This window comes from Microtus ochrogaster, chromosome 10, assembly GCF_000317375.1.
Source record: "Microtus ochrogaster isolate Prairie Vole_2 chromosome 10, MicOch1.0, whole genome shotgun sequence".
NCBI lineage: Eukaryota > Metazoa > Chordata > Mammalia > Rodentia > Cricetidae > Microtus > Microtus ochrogaster.
Genome location: NC_022016.1, coordinates 29970118 through 29993843, shown reverse-complemented (window position 1 = coordinate 29993843; position 23726 = coordinate 29970118). Strand labels below are relative to the sequence as shown.

The 23726-nt window shown below is 35.7% G+C and overlaps 1 long non-coding RNA gene across 1 annotated transcript in view; it reads left to right on the top strand.

Annotated features, from left to right (window-relative positions):
• The window catches only part of LOC102000796, a 28889-nt gene extending 5782 nt beyond the window's left edge, over nt 1-23107 (top strand). The window contains exons 2-4 of the long non-coding RNA XR_258393.2: nt 1242-1278; nt 4247-4411; nt 22904-23107. This is a non-coding gene — a long non-coding RNA (uncharacterized LOC102000796). The remainder of the gene's footprint in view (nt 1-1241; nt 1279-4246; nt 4412-22903) is intronic.
• The last annotated feature ends 619 nt before the right edge of the window (nt 23108-23726 follow it).

The following is a 23726-nucleotide window of genomic DNA, read 5'->3' as shown; positions in this document are numbered from 1 at the left end:
TCCACCCTATTCTCTCAGATTCTGAGATCCTCCACAGCTTGGTCAAAAAGTCGACAAACAGTTGAATGAAAAGCAAAGAAAAAAAATCACTATTTGCTAGTCTCCGAATTTGCATAAGTTTAATATTTTTACGCTGATGCAAATTTTAGGTTTATAAAGACACAACCAAATTCGGTTAAACGATATATGAACTGTTGAATATTGTGAAATGGTGGAAGGTGTTATGCAGCAAATTAACCTTAATCTCAGAACTGAAGCTGTGAGTGATGCAGTTGGGAAGCCAGAATGTGAGAAGAACTAAATGTTGCTAACATCAGTGAAGTGAGAATGATACCTCTTAAAGTAAAACGATTAGTTCTCAATCACTCAAACTATTTTTTAGCAGCTGAAACTTCTTAAAATCTATCAAGGATGGAACTAATATTTGCACACAAACACACCCTCATAAAAGTAGAACTATGATCCACAAGGTTTCCTGTTAAATGTCCTCTTTGCTTGGCTTCCTACATACAGTGCTTTACCTGGTGGCAAGAAGAGAAAAGAGGGCACTTGCTCACAGCATAGACTGTGGAATCAGAAAGCTTGATTTCAGTGCTGGATTTTGGCCATTTACTGGATCCAATGGCAACAGAAAAATAATTTCACATATCTGTGCCTAAATTTCTTCATCATAAACAAGAAAATAATGATGTCTACTAAGGAAATTTTAACCATTCACCAAGAATATGCACTTACTAGTTCACAGTTGGTTATTAAATCACTAGCATGTTCAGTACTTTGGGAAGACTATAGGATATAGATGAAGAAAAATAGTCTCTGCCATTGTAGGTAATGTATTAAATCAAGCTTTATTTAATGTTATTATTGTTACTATTATTTCTATGGCTATCATAGCTTTTTACAAAGTCTAGCCACATACTTGACAACCAAGAAATCCTTTAATGAGCAGCATTCCCTACAAGCTGTTTGAATGACAAATAGATAGCACCCATGAGAAAGCAGAATAAAGGGGAATTCTTTGTGCAGAGAAGGAGAGCTAATGTAAAACTAAACAGGAGGGCATGAAACTTCCTTACTGTGAAATATGCTGGAAGAATCTCTTTATTAGCTTAGAACTTTTACTTTTCACTGGCAGATACTACCTTTAGTATTTCTTTCCTGAAGGCAAAAAATTTGGCTCAGAAACATTTTCCATTTTTTAAATGATTGTAAAAATGAGTTGCTTCTTTCTTATTTTATAGGTGCTTGAAATCTATCCAGATTATTAAGAAGGCACAGGTAATTATTAAAATTCTGGCAGAGTAACAAATGAGATGTTGATTTACTTTTCCCTAATTCCCAAGTGCTAGAAGTAGCTAACTGGAAGATACCCCCAATTTAAAAGTATATCTGTGTTAGTCGTCTCCAGGCAGACATTTCAGAATGAATTAAGGAATTGTAGCTCACAGTGTTAAGTGTGTCTAATACTATTAGGCAAAAGACAGAAACACTGCTTAATGGATCGATTCATTAGGGAATAAAAGCAAAAATCTCAGGTGATTTCCCTGCAGAAACAACAGCAAAAGTCAGTTAGCTGCCTTCAAAAGTTCTTTTCCCCTTTCCAGACGCCGCTTTTGTTCTGTCGGCGTCATCAATATTTTCAGCTCCTGTGCTGTGGGAAGTAATTCTATTATATGGCAGACAAAACAAGGGGGTATGCATCAGATTATGAATAACTTAATTTTGCAAAGGAATTTTACATCTTAATCTGCAGGATGATCACTTTCACTTAGGCTCTGAAACCAAATTATGTTATTGTGTTCTGTGATATAATTTAATAACTTACCCATAAGGAAATGTCAGGTCGCATTTGCAACAATCCAGGGGCCATTAAGCCAGATGGAAGGTCATTCTGTTTGAGGATTGTAAATGAACCTGTCCAACAAAGTTTTGGTTAGGGACAGCCAAGGACTCATTACATAGTCAATTTACCCAACTGCTTGCAAGAACCAAGCCAACACCAAGGCTGTACTGTCCTTTGATGTTTGAAATGGATTTAAACATGCAGGGAATTTTTTTTTTAACTTTGATCAGGCCAAAGAAAGAAATTGCTTCTGCCAAAAGAAGTAATTTCCATATATTGGTTAGAAAATGAGAATAAAAATTAAACACATTGTTGGCATGCTGTGTTTGGATTTTAAAAGTTTCTTATTAGTGTCCCATTCCCTTGTAAGCTTTGCATTTCCTGGGTGGAAACACACACACACACACACACACACACACACACACACACACTACACATGACACACACACACACACTCCCCACAAAATGAAATATACAAAGAAATCTAAGATTTTAAAAATTATAACTCACATTTCAAATACTTCCAGTACCCTTTCTTCACTTACGTGTGAATTCCTCACAGACAACATAAACTAAACAACTAATTTTGATATTCTGTGCTCTATTACTTAATGGGGATATTCTGATATGTGACTAGATTTTTTCTTTTCAAATATAAATCATTTAAAATAATAGGAATGTCTATATTACAGGCAATTACAGGGGTTTTTTTTTTTGTATCAGAAAACACAGATGTAGGTTATTGACCACACACACTGACATTTACTCTTACTGTGTATTCCATTCCTGAGAACATGTCTACATACAAATGCTGCCTTCTATTCTTATGATACAAACCAACAGTTCTTTTAAAGCTATTTGCAAGCATGGGAGCAAAATGAAATATTTGAGCAAGTTGTTATATAAATTCCCACATGAGATGGAAAAGGATTTTCTGTCCTCATTCTCTTGTGGGGATGACCAGGGGTTGGAAAAGGTAGAGGGCAAAAGAGTGTCGGACATGAAACTTAGGCCTAGGGCCAGATGGACAGCTGGGTTGCATATAATCTGAAAAAAGTCCTCTCTTGGGAGCCAACCTCATGGAAGCCATTTCACACTTTTGAATCTCATTTTCTCTTGAGTAAAACATAGAAAATAGACTTTCACAGAATTGCTTATATTTGGATTTATATTCTATGTGAAACTTGTAAGATATCTGTCTGTGAATAATGGTTTAGAAATTTCTATTTCTGCCCACTAAGACTATTGAGAACTGACTGGGTATGTATATCTTTAGATTTATAGTGAATAAACAATCATGCTGAAGGAAGAAGACTGTATGATCCTTTCTTTGTTATGGCACAGAGTTTTCCCTGGAGTCCAGTGAAATGGCAAGCCACCCTATGGAGATCATTGCATACACAACTTACACATACAATATGAGAAAATAAGTTCCTGGGAGTAAATTACAGTTGCTACTTATGTACAATATGGACCAGATGGTTTATGTCATCAAAATGAGAATAGTACATAGTACTATTAAGAGTAATAGTACATAGTAATCTAGCTACATAGATTAACAAATGAAAAAACAGTGGAATATTTATTACCTGGACCTTGATTCTTTGCTCTTGAGTTCTGGTCATCACTTAAAGATAGTATGTGATTAATTGAATTTTAAAAGTTAATTTTAGGTACCTACTTAATATTACCTTTTGTTGTTTTTATTCTTTTTTATTTTATCATTTATCCCTTCCCTTTCCTTCTTCCAAATCTTCCCAATTTCTCCTTACTCTATCTCAAATTAATGGCTTCTTTTTTCATTAATTATATTGTACACACACACACACACACACACACACACACACATACACACACACACCTAAATACCTAAGTACATCTGCTAAGTCTGAATAATATTACTTGTATGTTTGTTTCGAGGGTTGACAAGACCATTTTGTCCTGAAAAATCAATTGGTGTACTCTTTCCTAGGGAAGATCTTTCTCCAGTTCTCAGCTCTCAGAGTTTTTTGGTTCCCTGTACTTATTTGTTTAGGGTTGAGGCAACCTGAGCTTTTCCAATCCCTTGATGGTATAAGCATGCCTATGTTGTTTTTCTAGTTTAGCTCATGTTTACAAAGTCATGTTGTGGAGGTTTTCTGGATTTAGCTTCTGGAATCCTAGAACACACATCTCATATCAAAATCTCAGATCTCAGGATCTTCCAGTCTTTCAGACACTTCCTCCACAATGTTACTTGTGCCTTAGATACAGGAGTTGAATTGTAGCTGTGTATCAGTTATATTATTTTTAAAATATATTTCTCTTCGAAGCTAAGATAATATGAGAAAACTCTCTTAGGGTTGATGGTTAGGGGAGTACAAAAGTTTCTTAAATAATATAGACAATTTCTATTGCCCTTAGTTGCCTTCTAAAACTCAAAGGGAAGAGCCTTTGCAGAAGAATAGTGTACCCATCCAATGTAGGATTTGAAGAAATGCAGCTGGACACATCCTGAAAGCCCCTTACCTGTGGAATGGCTCTCATAGGATCAGAAGACATTCTTCACACAGCCGAGAGAGAAGAGCAGTAAGTACTCCTACCCAGCTCTAAAGCCTAGGAATTACAGAAATACCAATCACAGCAAGAGAACATCAATAGATGGAGCTAGAAAACATCATTTTGAGTGAGGTAACCCAGATACAAAAAGACAATTATCACATGTACTGACTCATAAAGCAGAGAAAGCCAGGCTACAAATTACAATCCCAGAGAACCTAGACAACAATGGAAACTCTAAGAGAGACATATATAGTTCTAATCTACATGGGAAATAGAAAAAGACAAGATCTCCTGAGTAAATTTGGAGCATGTGGACTTTGGGAGAGGGTTGAAGTGAAGGAGAGAGGCAGGGAGGGGAGCAGAGAAAAATGTAGAGCTCAATAAAAATCAATAAAAAAGAGCACAAAGTGACACTTTAGTCTAAGGCTAACCAATCGGAGCCTACTGTCTATTTGCTCCTCAAACCTATAGGAAAAATGTTCACGGTTGGTCCTATAAAACTTAAGTCAATTTCCCATGGCTATAGAAGTCCTAGACACTAAAGAAAATCTACTACTTATAGTTTTTCTAAATTGATGTAATTTTGATCTTGGCCATTCTTACAGGTAAGAAGAAATCTCAGAGTTGTTTTGATTTGCATTTCTCTGATGACTAAGGATGTTGAACATTTCCTTAAGTGTCTTTCAGCCATTTAAGATTCCTCTTTTGAGAGTTCTATGTTTAGGTCTGTACTCCATTTTTTATTGGATTATGTGTTCTTTTGATGACACATTTCTTGAGTTCTTTATATATTTTGGAGATCAGACCTCTGTCTGATGTAGGGTTAGTGAAAATCTTTTCCCATTCTGTAGGCTGTCATTTTGTCTTATTGACCTTGTCCTTTGCTTTACAGAAGCTTCTCAGTTTCAGGAGGTCACATTTATTAGTTGTTTCTCTCAGTGTCTGTGCTGCTGAGGTTATATTTAGTAAGTGGTTCCCTGTGCCAATGCGTTCAAGTGTAATTCCCACTTTCTCTTCTGTAAGGTTCAGTGTGGCTGACTTTATGTTGAGGTGTTTGATCCATTTGAACTTGAGTTTTGTGCATGGTGATAGATATGTTTTCATATCTATTTTCATTCTTCTACATGTTTATATCCAGTTATGCCAGAACCATTTGTTAATTTATAACTGTATTTTGACTTTGTATTCCTTTACTCATAGATAATTGTAGCTATCATTCATCAGAGAAACTTCCTTCTGCAACAGATTGTGATGATTACAGAGACCCACAAGCTCTTCAAAATTCAGAGAACAAATCACTGTGGTGTGTGTAATCTCTTTTGCTACATCTGCAACCCATTCCCTTTACCTCATCCTCAGTAAAAATCACTGATCAGAGAGATGGAAGTTGGTAAGAGATATAAGACTAGGATATCTGGTTCTAAATAGTGTTTTCTTGATATGATGAGGAAGCTGTACTCATGAATCTCAAAAGTATGCTTACCTAAACTAGAGAGACATAATGGCAGCACCAGTTGACATGACAATGTGTATAGAAGAAATTCTACAAGGTCCCACCCTTCGATAATGCAATGTAGGTGATCAATAACTGTTGAGAGAAGGAGAATCAGGTTCCTTCGGGGACAAGCTCCTACACAGTTTGTCCTGTCCCAGGTACTCAACTCTAGACGCATGCACACATGAGCACTGCTAAAATGACTCCACAAATTTTGTATGTGTTCGTATATGTAAAATTAGTGATTGAAGAAGAAATAATGAATGTAGGAGGGAAGAGAGGACACAAGAGAAGGTAAGAGGGAAAATGCAAGGAGAGAACTGCAGATGCAGCACTCATGTACAAAACAGACTTGAAAATTCTATCCATGACTTGGGTATTTTTGATTGCCACAGTGCATACATGCATGCTATTTGCTGTCATACAGCACATAGAAACCACAGAGTCTGTGTGTGCAAGGGGCAAGGAAAATGTCATAAAGTTTTGAAAAATCAAATTCTTAAAATGAAGTTAGGTCATGTTAAGAAAGAAATACATGATTCAAAATGTCTTATTTAAGTGTGAGTTAGTCAGCTATTTTGTCTTATCTTCTTGTTTCGTTTGTTACTTCAACAATGAGAGAAGCAAAAAGGAAGGAGATGTGTGATACACAGGCAAATCTGTCCTCTTGTTCTTAGGCCCATTGTTATTTTGTTAGATCCTCTAATAATTATTTGAGTAAGATCACTAAATTTTCCTGTATCCACGACCCCAATCTGAGACTATTCAGAGGAATAAGGTAATTCATAGAAGGTAATGTCACAAAAACTTTAAAAGCATGTTCTGTAGGTACAATGTCTACAGATATTAGAGACCAGAGAACATAATCAAATTGTTATTTTTGATCTATCATCGATGTTTTATTTTATAGTACTCATGTAATTTGACAAATTCTTTTCAATATTAAAATATGAATCAAAAAGCTTCTATTACTGAATGTAAATAATATATGGAGATCATTATTCTATTAATAAATGCTAGATATTATTATACTATAGAATAAGCAATGCAAAAGTATATATTTAAACTTAGAATTAGATAACGTCTAGAATTGATAGCATTCAAAACCCAAACTGAAACATCCATGTATTGAATACCAGTGAATGGGTTGGCAGGCCTTATGTTGTTAATTCCATTGTCTTTGGTACATACCGACAAGGTTACTTTAACTAGATATCTGTCTACCTCTCTATGTGTGCATGCGTACTCATGTCTGTGTATGCAAGTTTATGTGTGTGTGTGTGTATGAGACATGTCTGTGTGTTCTTATATAGAAACATTTAAGTCAGGTGTGCTGATTAATACGTGATAAAGGAGGCCATACATTTGAAACACAGTAAGGAGGTACAGGGAAGGTGTTAGAGGGAAGAATAGAAAGGGAGAAAATGGCATAATTACATATTAATTTTTATAAATAAGAAATTATAAAAATGAAGCATGAAGTATATGAATAGCCCTAATGGAACTAATTTGATTAAAAACAAACAAATAAAAATTTAGTATGTATATTTAAACATCACCTATATCAATCATGATTTAATTAAAGAAACATTGGGCATTCACAATGGGGTATAAAATTCTTGTTTACAGTTTTCTGTGTTTTGACTCAAGAATAATCGAATTCCCCTTTCAGGGGCTTTGCAAAATACCTGGAGCTCAGCTTCCCTTCCCATTTTTTCTTTCATTGATTCTATGGGGTGGTGCCACTCCCATTCAGGGTAGGTCTACTACTTGCAGCTCTAGTTCTATAGATATAGGCCCATAGATATGCCAAGAGGTGTGTTTTCTAATAGCAAGGGGTAAGGTCCTCATACATAGATGACTACTGAGAGCAATTGATTTGGACAAACCCAAGTGTAGGTTGGCAAAGATGCTAAGGATTTATGATTTATGATTTCTGGTCATGCTTAGAAAATAATAGGCCCACTATTTATTCATACCTGCTGGCTTTATATTCTTTTTGCCACTTCTGTAATGTTGCCTGAGTCTCAAATGACTGGTAGAAATGTCTTGTTTATGGATGAGCCCTTAAGCGTTCTGTATTCTCAGCATCTTGTGAGGTATGAATCTTTGAATTATTCTCTACTCACGACAAGGAAAGGCTTTTTTGATCAAAGCTGAGAATAACTTTTGTCTGTGGACATAAATGGATATTTAGACATTAGGTGATGCCATATCAGCTCCGCTAAACTAAAATATTGGGTTCCCCACCCACTACTCCAGGACCTCTTGAGTTCTGGGCCAGGGCTATAGTAATAGGCAGTGATTTCCTATTGTAGAATGGCTTCAATAGTCACCATTGGACGAACTTGCCTGAAAAGCAAAAATTTTGGTATTTATTTCACAAGGTGCACAGGTGGGTATTACCATTGATCCATTGCTGGCTTTCCCTCCACCATAAACCACCTGGTAGCAACATCTAATACTATAAAAACCACCAGCAGCAGGAAGGAAGCTTCCAATTAAATCCCAGCTTGATTTCTCCTGACTTTTCATCCAAGATGTGTGCTTTCTTCAGCAATAGGGTCTTATCAAAAGGTTGTGATAGATAACCAAGAGGGATGATAAGATCTTCTTTGTGTGTTTTGTGTGTGCTTCTGTGACTTCTTTGACCAACATCTTCTATGGTGTCATCCAACAGGTGGTGCTGAGATTTTTACTTAGTGATCTATTACTTTTAGACCTCAGCCGGGTCTCTCCCATCACAAACCTCGCTTCCTGTTTGAATCATCTACTTTCAATATTTTTCCTCTCTGTCTTTATTTAAACTATCATTAGTAAAAATAGTATTTTTTTAATACTAAAATTCTTTCAACATGAGCTCAGAAGGAGTCAATACTCTCCTGTCACATTCTGCCTGTCACTGTGCTTTTTACACAGAGTTTATCTCTGATTCTGGGGCTTTTGTTTTCTCAGCTAGCCTGGAAAATGGGAAGATTCAGCTTTCCTCTCTCTTCTTTCTCTACCCTCTGACATGGATGGGAAGTCTGACATTTTACATGGGTACTGACATTCTTATGACTATGTAGCAGAGAGCACTATTAAAATTGAATTATCTCTCTAGCTCCCTTTAGCACTTTTTGATAGCACAATGATAGTCTGGTTTGTGGTTTTATTTCTTGTTTCTAATTTTCTATGTTTCATATATATATATGTGTGTGTTATATAGATGATTGTAATATATATCACATATATGCATTATATATATGATAGTACATTTATATTTATATACCATATGTGTGTTATATAGATGATTGTACACACACAGGTATATCGTGTGTGTGTGTGTGTGTGTGTGTGTGTGTCTCAATTATGTGGTTCACAATTCCAAGTTACAGTTTATTGCTGTAGGGAAGTTAAAGTTAAAAGGAATTTGGAAGCACTTATTTATATTACATGCCCACCTGAGAGCAGAGAACAATTAATGCAAGTTTGCCAATATTCAACTTACTCCCTACTTTTTATTCAGTCCAGGACCCAGGCCATGAAATGATGCTTCCCATGTTTAGGATGGGTTTTCCCACCTCAATTAACTAAATTAAGAATCACTTACCAGCCAAACTAATCTGGTAAATTCTTCACAGATATTCTTTCCTAGGCTGTTTGTTGAACGTTGTGTTAAGTTGATGCTAAAAACTAGCCATCTCAGGTTCTAAATTTAGTTTATATAAATGTATTGTTTTAGTAACTAGCATAGCAAATTTAGATAATGCACAAAGACTTGCAAATAAAGTCAGCGTTAATATTTGTACCAATGACTATACCTATACATCATGAGTATAAGATGAGTATTATAGTACCAATGACTATACCTATATATACATCATGAGTATTAAGATCAATTTTTAATTTATAAAGTGACTTAAGGAAACTATATATTTTCTTTAAAAATATGTATCTGTCCCTAAAACTCAGAGTTTTCCAAGACTGACAATGAAGCAGCATTACTATGGTTAAACATCTGTCAGACTGGGGTAATAGGAACCAAAGAACTAGACACCCACTTAACATAGGTTATACCATTTATTTATGCCAAGAACCTATACAAGCATTATAAAACCAGATGCCCATACCCTAATGCAAAAACACAACATGCATAAATTAGACAATAGCCTCTTTCAGTGAAGATCATGAAAACACAGTTAATAAAATAAGGAAAGCAATTAAAAATAAGAAAGTAGAGTTTAGACTAAAGAATATGAAAGAGAGAATTTTGGGTCTTGAAGATAAGATAGATGAAATAGATAACCTAGTCATAAAAACAACAACAACAGAAAGCAAATCTAGGTACAAAACATTCAGAAAATATGTAACACTGTAAAAAGAATAAGCTTACTACTAATAGGTATAGAAGAAGAAGAAATCCAGGTCAATGGCACAGAAATATTTTTAACAACATCAAAGAAGACAATTTGTCTAAACAAAATAGGAGATGCTTCCAATGTGCAATAGTCATAGAGAATAACAATTTGACACGACCAGAAATGAAGTTCCCCAAGACACATAATAATTGAATCACCAAATATATGAAGCAAAGAAAAGATATTACAAACTACAAAGGAAAACGACCTTGGCACATTTAGAAACAGGCACATTAGAAAAATACGACTTTCCAAAAGACTCTGTAAGCCAGAAGTGCCTAGACAGATCTACAAACTTTAAGAGATCACAGAAGTGAGCCCAGACTACTATGCCCAGCAAAATTAGCAATCACAGTAAATGAATGGAGAAGAAAAACATTAACAATAACAAGAAATTTAAGAAATTTCTGCTTGCCAAATCAGTGCTATAAAAATGATTTGAAAAAAAAATTGAGTTCAAAGGAAAACATAGCTTACACTAAACCAGACATAAGAAATAAATAATCCCCAAATAGTTAATGCAGAAAGGAAACAATACCACCACAACAAATAATAGAAACTAATAAAGACTGCTCAGGTATAACTCTCATTATTAATGATCTCAATTCCCTAATGAAAAGATAAAAAATAAACAGATTGGGAAACAAACAGGATCCATCTTTGTGTTACACCCAAGAAACACGTGTTACAAGCAAGGGCAGATATTACCTTAAAGTAACAGTATTCCAGACAAAAGAACCAGAACTGAGCAAGCATAACTATTTTGATATCTGACAAAATATGTTTTTACCAAGACAAAACTTAAGAGTTGAAGAAGGTTATTACAAACACATTAAAGAAAAATTCTGCCAAGAGCATATTATAATCCTAATCATTTTTCCACCAAAGAAAAGGAAACCTAATTTCATAAAAGAAACACTTCTACTTCTAAAGTTACAAATCAGTCCTAACACACTGATAATGGGTGACTTCAGTACCACATTGTTAGTGATAGATTTTCAGACAAAAATGAAACTGAGTTAAATAACATTGTAAGTCAAATAGACCTAAAAAACACCAAAAAAGCATCATTTTTGATGAAAATATAACCTTCATTCTTTTGAGAATACTACCTTTGGCTCTGACATTTTAGTGCTTTTGATATTTACATATTAATTTTTAATTTAAAAGGAGAGCGAATAAAAACAAAATTTTCACTCTTTCCTCGATTTCTACCAACTCCACAGTTATAGGTAATATTGTCAAATTATATCACAGGGAGTTATTTCAATTTGAATCTCCATGAATAGTAAATAAAAGGTAATATTTGCACAATTTTCTCAAGCATTATGCATATTTTATAAGACATAAATAGTTTTAAATATTCCAGGCTTAAAATTTCCATTCTTGGGATGTAGAGACTTTGTTTTGTGGCATATTTCTGGTATATTTTGATGAGATGATGCTCAGATTTTATGAATTTCCTCGAGAGTTAGCCAAGCAATCTCAGATTTTTACATTGCTTGCTCGAGGTCCTGGGTCCAGAATTCCACATTGAAGGCAAAAGAAATAAACACAACATTTTGCTTATCGTTGTAATACTCACTTAAGCCTAATTAGTTTTATTATGAAGTGAAAATTACGCCTTCATAAACTATTAAAATGTAATTGAAAAGTAATGATAAATAGAAATAGAAGAATAAAAGATAATCAGTTCCAGCTTTTGGTGGGTATTTCTGAGTGTGGTTTCTGTTATATACCCAAAATACACAGTCATAATTTTGTGTACTAACCACTATCAAAATGTTATAATCACATCTTGTTCTGTGCACTATGTGAACAATCTTATTCATTTCATAAGACAGTACAATTTATAAGTATTATAAAGAAACTTCATTTGGATGTCTACTTATTACGCTCAGCCTGTGATTGAAAACTGTCTATTTACTTTATTGCCCCTCAGGCTATACTTTCCATGAATTGAATTATTCTAAAACTAAAGTTTTTTTTCTGGATTTTTTTTCCAATTAAAAATGTTCTTTCAAACAAACCAAACTCTCTCTTCTCGACTTTCAGTCTTTCACAAAATATAATTTCTCATTTTTATTCACATTTATATTTTAATATGTATAATATCTAAGAAGAAACTGGAAGATTTAACTCAGTTAATTTCTAATTTTAATCCTATCATTTTGTGCTAATAATTCAGTGAAATGAATTATTTCTAGACAATAATAAAACCTTGGGAATCAGATATTGGGGTAAGAAGCTGAATGATCAGAGAAGTGGTAAAGAAGCAAACAGTGACCTCCCCTCTCTCTGCTTCCTAGATCCCAAAAGGCCAAGAAGCTTTCTAAGACCCTTCCTGCTACCTCCTTCTCTATATGTCTTCAGTCCTCCAAAATTTCTGTCGCTTATTTTGGTCATATAGTAGCTAGCTCTGCCCTCTGATTCAAACTAAACTTTATTGATAGTCTGAGGGATCTCAGAGTATGATCAAAATATCCTATAAGAAACCTCACTAGGAGCATTTTGATTTGCATGGTTAAATGTAATACCTCATATATTTCTATCCGATAGCATTGATACAGATGAAGAAATTAGGGTTTGTTATGTACGCTCCTTTTTAGAGTCCCCCATGGGTTAGGCAGGCATTTAACTTGCTATGTAGCTGAGAATGACCTTGATCTCAGAATCCTAACCCATATATCACTGAATCACAGATGTGCCACATCATGCTTGGCTGAACAATCTGTTTGGATCTGAAAAAGAGAAAGTAAAGTATATTTTTACAGTGCAGCATCTTTAATAAGTCAGGTCTCTTTTTCTACATAAGCCACCTGAAGAAGCACATCACTGGTTAGACACTGGGTCCAGACATTTTAACAGGGAATCAAGGTTGTCATGGAAATCAGGAGCCTGATGCTGGTTCTAGCAACATACACTGATTTTTCAGAGCGGCAATAAAGTCCTCGTTGACAATTTTCCCTGGAAGTTTCTGACAAATAGCACACACGGTTGTTTACATTTTTGTGATTTAACGTCTCACTTAAATTACACAGGTGCACATAAATGTGTTTATTTGATCACAGTAATTCCACTGCCACTAACATGAGTGAGTAACTCAATACAAGAAACAAGCTGGAGGTAAATTTACGACTCTCCCCCATGGCTAATGCATGACTGGAATGACTCTACAGTGAATGTCAGTTATAGCTAAGATCATATTTAAGTATGAGAAGGAACAACAGCCGTACAGCACTTCTTGAAATAGCTTCAGTTTTTCTTTTATCATTTTTTTCTGTTTTTCTTCACATTTTTTTGTCATTTGTTTTTATACAAATGTGTTCCTTAAAAGCTACTTCTTAATATTTCTGGTCCTCTTTGGATTTTTTTTGCATTTTGACACAAAGTTCGTGTAATTTAAAATTTAGGATCTTAAGCAGTAATATCTTTTCCTGCAGACACAAACAGTAGATATCAAAATAAAAACTGGTGACAATTTAAGTAGTAAAGTTATTCATTGGTAACTTCTTACATGCATTAATACAATCTGATCACATTTATGCCTCTGCTGTCTCTTATCCCCCTGATAATCCTACCACTCTCTTGCCCCTTTGCTTTCCCCACCAAGTTCCCATTCCCATGTTTTCATCCCTCCTTATGCTTCTGTGAATGTACGTGTGAATGTGTTTGTTTGTGTATTGTGTTGGTTTGTGTGTGTGTGTGTGTGGGGGGGGATACTTGGAGACCTATTGAGCTTAAGCAGGCCCTCTGGTACTGAGAAGAATGTGAAGCTATCCACCAGATCATGAGTAATTTGTCAGTCATTGTAGACAGCCTCTTTCTCTACAGCTCTTGACTTCATTCTCCTTCCCTGAGTGGAGTGGAGTTCTGTGAGCCTCCTGTCCATCTATAAGTGGATCTATGAGTGTTGACTGGCTCAGTCTTGTACAGGCCCTGCACTTGCATGACGGCTTTACCTGCCATCTACTGCATTCCCAGGCTCTTAGATACTTTCTAATCCCACACCTCAGTGTGACACTGATCCTTAAAAAAATCTACAGTGAGAATCACATATGAAAACATTAATTGCAAACCCTGTATCTTTTTGTCTGATACCAGTGGTTTGTAGCACTGAAGTATGAGAGGCCACAGAAAACATTTTTCTAAGACACAGAATGCAGTTACTAGGTTGCAAACGTGACATGGAATGGCAGCTTTTACCTATAGCAATACGGCGCCTCAAGACAGGATGGCATATTAAAATGAAGAGAAGAAAGGCAAGGGAGGGAGAGGAGAGTGGGGATGAGTGTGGGAGAGAGGAGAAAATTAGACCTCTATGATCACCACATGGACTCATTAGAACGATGCTGCTATATTTGATAATCACAATACTTCATCAGGTGAAATACTGAACCGTTTCCATATCAGTGAAAACTGGGGTGCCGGAAATTCAGATATTGCTGCTTTGTGCCATGGTACATGCTGAATGTAAGGAAAATTAACCTTAAAATGAAACATCATGAGCGGAATCCTCATGCACCCTAGTAAAGAAACAAGAGCCTCATACCTGGTTAGAGTCTACTAAGACGTTGACACTCAATAGTTGCAATTATAGATCGGTTGACATTTAAGTAAATGTAAAACATTACTTGTTTAATCTTTCTATAAAGCATGTAATTTCATTGCTGCTATGACCAATTTACTCCTGAAGATCATGCTTCTTAAACTTATCTAGTTTTCTCACATGGAAACACATAAATAACTCAGAACTCCAAACCACCATGCTATGTTGTTTCCAAACTAACTAGCTACTGTCATAAAGTATGACAAGTAAAAGACAAAGAAGGAACTAGATACAAGAATTTCTTGACTTTCTTAGTCTACAATTTATGAAAAAAGTACTATGCATTAACAGGCACTATAAATATTAATGTGTCTCATTTCCTGAAAAATGCTGAGGAAAGGGTTAACTGTTATTGTGGTAATTTTAGAAAATTTCAACTTCAGGGCAACAAACAGAAGGAAGAATGTGTAGGATTCAATAGGATTGAAAACTAAGCCAGGCTGTTCCATCATGAGCCTAAAACCAAGTCACAATCACTGTTCCCTCAGCAGCCAACAAGGAGTGAGGATCTTACCCAACAAGACCCCATACATCCTGACCTTGACCCCATTTAAGCTTTATATTTTAATTTATTTTTAATTTCATATATGCCATAATTCTTTATTTTTAACTTAATGTATATGTACTGTATGTGCTTCAGCCCCATTCCTTACACTTTTTTTTTTCTACCAAGATTCTGTCCATCCCAATTTGATCCCTCTTATGCTTTAAGAAAGATTGTTCCAAGAAGGGAAACTGCTTTGGGTTTTCGTTGTTCATCACACATGAGACATTTCTTTGAAGTTAGGAAGCAGCCAAAAAGGAAATAATGACTCCAAGCAGTGATTGGTTGTGCTCGTACATTCATTCTGTGAATTGACTGGGTTCAGATTTTGAGACTGAAGATCAGAGAGGAGCGTGAGACTGAGGAAAGCCATGGAATGGAGCAATGATGAACCAGTTGTTGTGTCTGGGAGTCCCAGAAGTGGTTACAGGGGAGAACTGCAGCTGAAAGTCAGCAGGGAGGAGACTATTCTTCCATATTCACCTTCATATTCTTCCCCTTCCTAATATTAATATGTGCTCCTAATATGGTCTTTATTTTAAAACTTTGTAATTGCCATCTTATAAATACAGTGGACCATTAGGGATACAGTCTTTCATGAGTGCATTTTTCACTGTGTACATTTCTCCTGTTTTTAATTTTTTTCTCATTGATTGATTATTAACATGTGACATTCACGTTTTGCCTAACCTTCCATTTGTAATATTTTTTTTTAGAGCTTGAAGGGTTATCATTAACAAAGGCACTTGATGTACATATTTTGAAGTGAATCTAAGTTTTCATTTCCCTGCTATAAATGATCTGGTGTTCACATAATTGACAACTAAAAGTGGTTGAATGTTTACATATCTCTCCTATCAGCTATTGTCAATAACTTTTAGACTAGGACTTGGTGCTACCCCTACCACCTTTCATGCTGGGGTTTTATCTGACTTGAGCATGGGCTCCCATAATCCCTTTAACTTCATGTGTGCAGTTGCTTTGCTATATCTGAGAGACACTTTCCTTTTAGTCTTCCACTGCCTGTTTGTCTTAGATTTTTCTAATTTACTTTTATATGTATGAATATTTGCCTCAGTGTATATCTGTGTACATATTCATGCAGTGCCCACTAAAGTCCAAATAAAATATCTCTTTCCTGGCACTGAAGTTACATACAAGGTGGGGGAAGCCATCATATGAGTCCAGAGAGTTGGTCCTTGAGAAAAGCAACCAGTGCTCTTAACCTCTGAGGCATCTCTCAAGTCCTGACTCTTCCAATAATTCCACCCACTTTGTTGCAATGATCCATTAGCTTTAGGAGGAGGAGTATGATATTTATATCTTATATCCAATTTAGAACTAGGCCACTATACAGTTTCTTACTCTCTGTACCTTAAAATGGTTATGAATTTCTGTGTTAATCACCATCTACTACAAAAACAATCTGTTCTGATGATGTTTAAGGGATGCTTATGGGTATAACAATACCCTACGAATTTAACCAAATACCATTATTAGGTTCTCCCCTGGGACCTATGACAATGACTGGTAGATTATTGTCCTAATAATTGTGCCACGTATGAGTTTTACATTGTGGACAGGAACTTACAGCCAATGTGGAAGTGGTTGGCTACTCCCATGATGTTCGTGCCACCGTGGTAACAATGGCATATCTTCACAGCTTAGGCATCTTTGTATCTGGTAGGATTCACAGCTGGATAGAACTGATGACTCTCACTTCCACCTATGGTAACATACATAACACCTTCTAGCACTTAGCAAGCCAGTAAGAATAAAGTTTTCAGATGTGCACTGGCTTGAAGTGTCCATGGTCTATGGCTTGAGTATACAGTGTACTAGCAAGAGTGTCTTGCTGGTAACTTATTAAGGATAACCAACAGCAGTGACTACCATCTTATTATATAGCTAATAAATGCTAATATTAGGATGAATAAGATGTGAAGACACATGTGTTCTGGAATATTTGTTTAACTAGGCAAAGAAAGATGTGTGACATTTATTTGTGCTGCATTTGTTTAACTATTGTAGAGGTGTTGAATTTGAATAAATTAAATCAAATTAACCTGAACACAGAGAGGCAGGGTGAGCAAGTAGTTGACAAGAAGTAGGAGGGAAGGATATTGTCTAGGGTTTTAGTTGGGGCTGTATGGAAGGAGAAGGGCTTTGTGGGGATGCCAGAAAAGAAAGTTAGCCACTTGCTACTTTAACTCTCTTAGCTTGCAGGTTTTTACCTTAGCCTTTGAAAGTCAAGTTTTATTAGAAAGATAAAGATTTAGTTAAACCCATCTTCAGTGGCAGCAACAGAGCCATTGTCTACAGCCCCAAGTAGCCGAGCTGCTAGAGTTTAAAGTGGAGCCACTGTAGCAAAGGTCAAGCAGCAGTGTGGTGTCCAAGGTGGGGTGTGACCACATGCACAGAGGGACCAGCTAGCCAGACACAGAGGAAGCAGAAAAGCAGGATGGACAGTGCATAGATGAGGTAAATGAGCCTTGGGGCAGCACATAGTTGAATAGAGATGGGTTAATTTCAGTTAAAAGAGCTAGCAAAAAACATGTTTAAGCTAACGCTGAGCAATCAGTAGTAACACTAAGTCTCCAAACCATGATTTGGAGGTCGGCAGTCCAAAAAAGCCTGCTACCAATGCTCTTAGTGTCCATTCTGCTTTCAAAAGGGAAATGTTCAGTGTTTCACCAGTAGCAAGCAGAGCTGGATTTTGTGTTCTTTATTGAAGTGATGGAGTTTGCTTCTAATGTCACTTTTCTGAGTTAACCAAATGTTAACTATTAGAATGCTTTTCCTCCATGATTTCTTTCCTAAGCTTTCTAGGAGTAATTTAAAGTGATAGTTTCAATGACTGATTTTTATATAGTATGCATGTATGTGCACATGTATGTACGTATGTATTGATAGGATCTTGTTCTGTAGTCCTCATTGCCCTACTGTCTGTCATATTCCGATCCCAGTATCCTGTTTTCTGAGATTACAGAAATAACCCATACGTTCAACTTTCAATTATCTGTAAATAATAACAAACTCTATTTGGTAAGTTTTTATTGTAAACAGAGACTGCTCTATTCATCTATGGTCATGGTGGCTCTACTCAACAACCAAGAAGTACTTAAGGCACTCCAAAAAGTTTGCCTCGGAAATCAGGTGACAACAGCAGTTTCCACCTGGGATTGTCACTTACTTGTAGTGCTGTGCTTGCCCGTAAGATCTACGAGATTGAAGGTTGCTTTCATTACCCATTTCTACCTTGCTTACTGCTTTCTAATATTTAATGGTTTGGACTTGGATAATACCTTTACACTTCTTTATTTAAAGTTCTTCCACAGTTGCCTGGCCTTGGCTGGATTATCTGAATGATCTTCTAAACAGGTCTTGACTATAGAGTATATGAAAATGGAGAGGGCAGATTTTAAGGAATGTTGTTAGCATTCCTCTCCAAAAGAAAACAAAAAAAAAATAGTTCAAGTGATGAGTAACCTTTGCTTGTATGATAACAAATGGCAGAAGGGTCAGCAAAAAAAATTACAGGTAGCACTTGAGTAGAAAACATGTATTACCCAGAGCAGCATCCAAGATTGAAGGACAAATGATTTCAACAACTCAAACAGTATTCTCTTGCACTAAAGAAAATATAGTTCTTTAAAAAAAAACAAAAATGTAAAATAAGAATTTCTATTGGAAAATGCAATCTATATGAAACCAACCATAGTTATGGTTGTTTCTTTTACAGGAATCTATGGACAACACATGGAATATTTGGGATTCCTTCAAATTTGTTTTTTCAAATCCCTACATCCAACGGCATGATAGGCACTCAGTGCACAAGGGGAGAGACCCCTTTAATGTGATAAGTAGTTTTACGATGAAAGCACTGTTTTTTTTTTATCCCATTCAATCATTGATATTCTAATAAGAAGACAGCCATATATAAGGAGCAAGCCCTTGTTAGGCATCTATTTCAAGGAGTCTGGAAGATTTTGGGCATCTTAATTTTTAAAACTATGAGAAACAAAATTATAAGCCATTTAGTTTTAATATTTTGCTATAGCAATTGTCAGTGGGTAAGATATTGTCTCAGGGATTAATGTATCATAAATTCCTATTAAAATTCAGAAATCAAAAGGCTCATTTTCATGCTACAGACTCATCGAACATCCTTTAGATACCCCTTCATGTCTACTGACCCTTTCTGCAAGATGTATATACTGAGACCTAATAACTCAGTAACTCACAGCTAGAGCATTGTCCTGGCCTCTGTTTCCAGATCAGGTTTCCTGATACTATTTTTTCCTCTCTGAATCAGCAACAGATACTTTGAATTTTTGCTAAGTATAAGGCATTACAGAATAAAAGTTGTGTTTTCCAGCTTCTTTAACACTTAAATGAAACCATATTCTTGAGTCCAATTTCTTTGGCAATAAAACCCAATATAAATGGTATGAATTTGAAGATATTCTCCAAATTGAAGTGTTATACTGGTTTTCTTTTCATTTCTTTTCTCTGTCTCTCTACTTCTGTCCCTGTGTATCTCACATCTTTTCTCTCTTTCTTTGTCCCTCTCTTATGTTGTGGGATAATGCTGTTGTACACTGTAAAGATTTGCCACTCATATTGGATTAATAAAATGCTGATTGGTCATTAGCCAAGCAGGAAATGGAGACTGGGCAACCAGACTAGAAGAATTCTAGGAAGAGGAATGGCAGAGAGTCAGTCACCAGGCAGATGCAGAGGAAGTAAGAAGATAATAACTTACAGAAAAAAATGTACTAAGCTACATGGCTAAATAGATAAGAATTATGGATAAGTTTAATTTGTAAGAGCTAGTCAGTAATAAGCCTAAACAATAGGCCATACAGTTTATAATTAATATAAGCCTCTGTGTGTTTATTTGGAACTGAATGGCTGCAGGACCAGGTGGGACACAAACTTCTGTCTACACTCTTCCTCCTGCCTTTCCTCTTTTTTTTTCATTTAGAATACAGATGCAAGAAATGTAAATGAAACAATCATTTTACAATACCACAGGAATGCTTATAGCTTGATGTGGTAAAGCAGCAAGAGAGAGGATTCTAAGTCATTGTAAGTCCCTCATGAATTTTGATGAGCCTAGACTGAAATGTTTAAATTTGCTTATATTAAAATTACTGTTCATTTGATTCGTCATCTGCAGCTTAACCACACAGGAAAAATTCAAAGTCTGCTACCTGGTTCTTACATCGTTGCAAAATAGAGACATGTTAGTAGGGACTGCTTTCATAAGGTTCAAACATTGTCATGGAGTCTCCATAAGTTTTTTTGTTTTCCTGTTTGTTTGTTTTATTTTTCCATTCAAAAAATTTACACTTCCTCCCCTCCTCCTATTCCCTTCCCACTCCCCCACTTGCCCTCCTCCCTCTTTCTCCCTGCTTGAGAGAGGGCCAGGGCGGCTGACAATGGAAGCTGACTGAGAAGCCATTGATAAAGGCACTGGGACTTGTTTTTACTGCATGTACTGACTTTTTGGGACCCGAATCTTCATGTTTAACAATGATCATGATCACATGCAAAAATGCAGAATTATTAGAAAAGCTACCAAATTAGTCCTTGTAACAACCTCTACAGCACCCTCACCCTACCCGGTAGCAATTGAGACTTACTTGTTTCCTAAACAAGTCATGTTTTTCATTCTTAATCTAATTTTAACCCAAGTGGGAATCTAGAAATGTGTTTATCATTCAGTAAGTATGTTTAAAAAGCATTATTGCTGATTATTTTTCCTATATTCACATTAATTTCTTGCTATGAATACATATTGACATAATATCTTTCCCCAACCAAAGTGGAGAGATACTGTGCTTCCATGACACTGGATGTACAAATATATTTGTAAGCCATTTATTACACGTAACTTGTTAATGAAATCTAAAATCATGCATGATCTCTAAAGAGTTTCTTTATACATTTCACGGCGGCACTCCCCAAGGTTAGAAAATTTACGTCTGAAATGATCTCCTCTTATAGATCTGAGAGAGAGGAGGTGACGCTCATGGAATGTTGCCTTCATGTACATTGCTGGTGCTGTTTTTACAAGCGAATGAAAGCATTTCATATCTGAAGCTGGAGAAACAGTGGCCTACCTTAATACTGTGTTTTGGTTTCTCCTATGTTCTTTCTGAATTGGAAAAATCACGGTCAATTAGTAGTAATTGTCAGAGACTGTTAAGCATCCTATTTTTATGATTGAGTAATTATTAATATATTTACATATGTAACATTCTATAATACCAACATATATTTGATAATATGTACACTGTTTTTTCTTTATGTCATATATTCCTTATAAACATATGTTGTTGGTTTTTTTTTTTTTTTTGACTAGCTGATGTGTCTCAGTCTGGAACTTTTTAGCTACTTGTTGACAGAGCACATGTAAATTAACCAATAAAAGAAAGGTGGATATATGATGTCATGTTCTACTAGCTGCACGGTTTTTGAATCTGCACATACTTTGCTAGTTTTGGCACAGCATACGATGTAGCTGACTCATTTTACAGCTGCGACAGTGCATGCAGTCACATTTAGACTAACGATGTTCATTGACCTTGCTCTTTAAGAAAGAGAACTACCCATGATCATAGACAGAGATGAACATACACAAAGCCAAAACCGACATCTTTTTTCTGTAGGTGTGAGAAGGGAGATAGGGGCATACCTGCACTCTGATAGATAAATTTAGACTGCAGTAATAGCCTTAGACTATAGGAAATATCACAATCTATCTGGTCAGTGTATTTCCCTCAGATGGAAATGACACAAAACCTGGAAATAATTGATGTTCTTGAAAGAAAGGGAAAATGACGACGCTGGAATTATCAGCACTAGTTAAGATTTCCTCAGTGCTCACGAAGCATACACTGGTATTCAGCTCTATTTGTTGGATGAATGCTCATTGGATGCGGCTCACTCTCAAAAACTTATAAATATTCAAGTTGAAACTTGTATAAATTAATCAAAAATAGCGATACTGAATAAGAACATCTTTTAAATCATCTCTAATCTCTTTATAAATGTTTTCAGTTATTATCTTTTTGAAACTAATATAGATTATTCTAATATGGTGTTACATTTTTTGATTATGTTTTTCATTAGAACTACTGATCATCCCATCCCCAGATGATTTAAAGATATACAATTCATCTTGTCCCTTTGTAGAAAACTTTAGATCTGCTTGAAGGCCCTATCTGTCCTTGAACTCTTATATAGAGTTTTATCACCACTCTTGGTTTCAAGTGACTTCTCTTGTCGGAGTTATGAAATCCCTTCTCATCTAACACTGTATCTGTAAGCCTGCGTCTTCATTCTCTCACAAGAATTACGTGTGGCCATTGTAATGAGTTACATATTTTTGTTGCAGCTAACTTTGTGCTTTGGGAGGTCTTGCCCACATTCAGTTACATACCACCTTATGGCTTCTTTCCAGGACTTGGAATATTTTTCATTTTCTTCAAGTCTCCATGACTCCCTCGTCTTGTTGTTTTACCTGACTTGAATGGACAACTCAAGATAAGACATTTTACATAGGATTCCATGATTTGTGTGCTTCTTTGGGATCCCTGTCTGAATTCACCTACCTAATGCATCGGATAATTGGCAGTCGTTCACAAGTAAAATGGACAGTCTGTTCTTTTGTGATATTTCCAATGAGAAATAATGACTAAAATAAATAAAAAATAATCCTGTGACTTTTATCTATGTGACTTATATAGTACGTAAAAGTTTATTTTTATTTTGACATTCTGAAATGCTCTCTATTGTCTGTGAAAAAAAGGTACTCTATAATAGAATGTTGATTGTTCTCAAAGAAACAATATTGCTAAGGTATGTGCCATTCAGTGTTATAACAAAAAATGTTACAGTGAAACACAGAAGAGCTTGGGTCCTAAAAATGTAATGGCTCAAGTTCTCTCTATGAGTGAATGAGGTTTTCACTCACACATTAAATCAAAACCATTGACTTGACTATGGTGAGGATTAGAAAGAAATCTTTGAGAAGAGAGAAATGCTGTATAGCCACAGTAGGGAGACCAAAAACAATTTTAATCACAATTCTAGCTTGGGTTATATTTCAATTTGACCAAGTTCCAAGGCTTTGTCGGGTGTAACAGAGCAGTAATTGAACAGGATACTGAAATCCTTACTTACTCCAGATGTCTCACAGTCAAACAGTCTAGGGGGCTTGATTAGGTTCACTTTCTCTCCCAAGCAAAGCATTAAAAGGCAGGGATGATGTGGAGTCCAGAGAA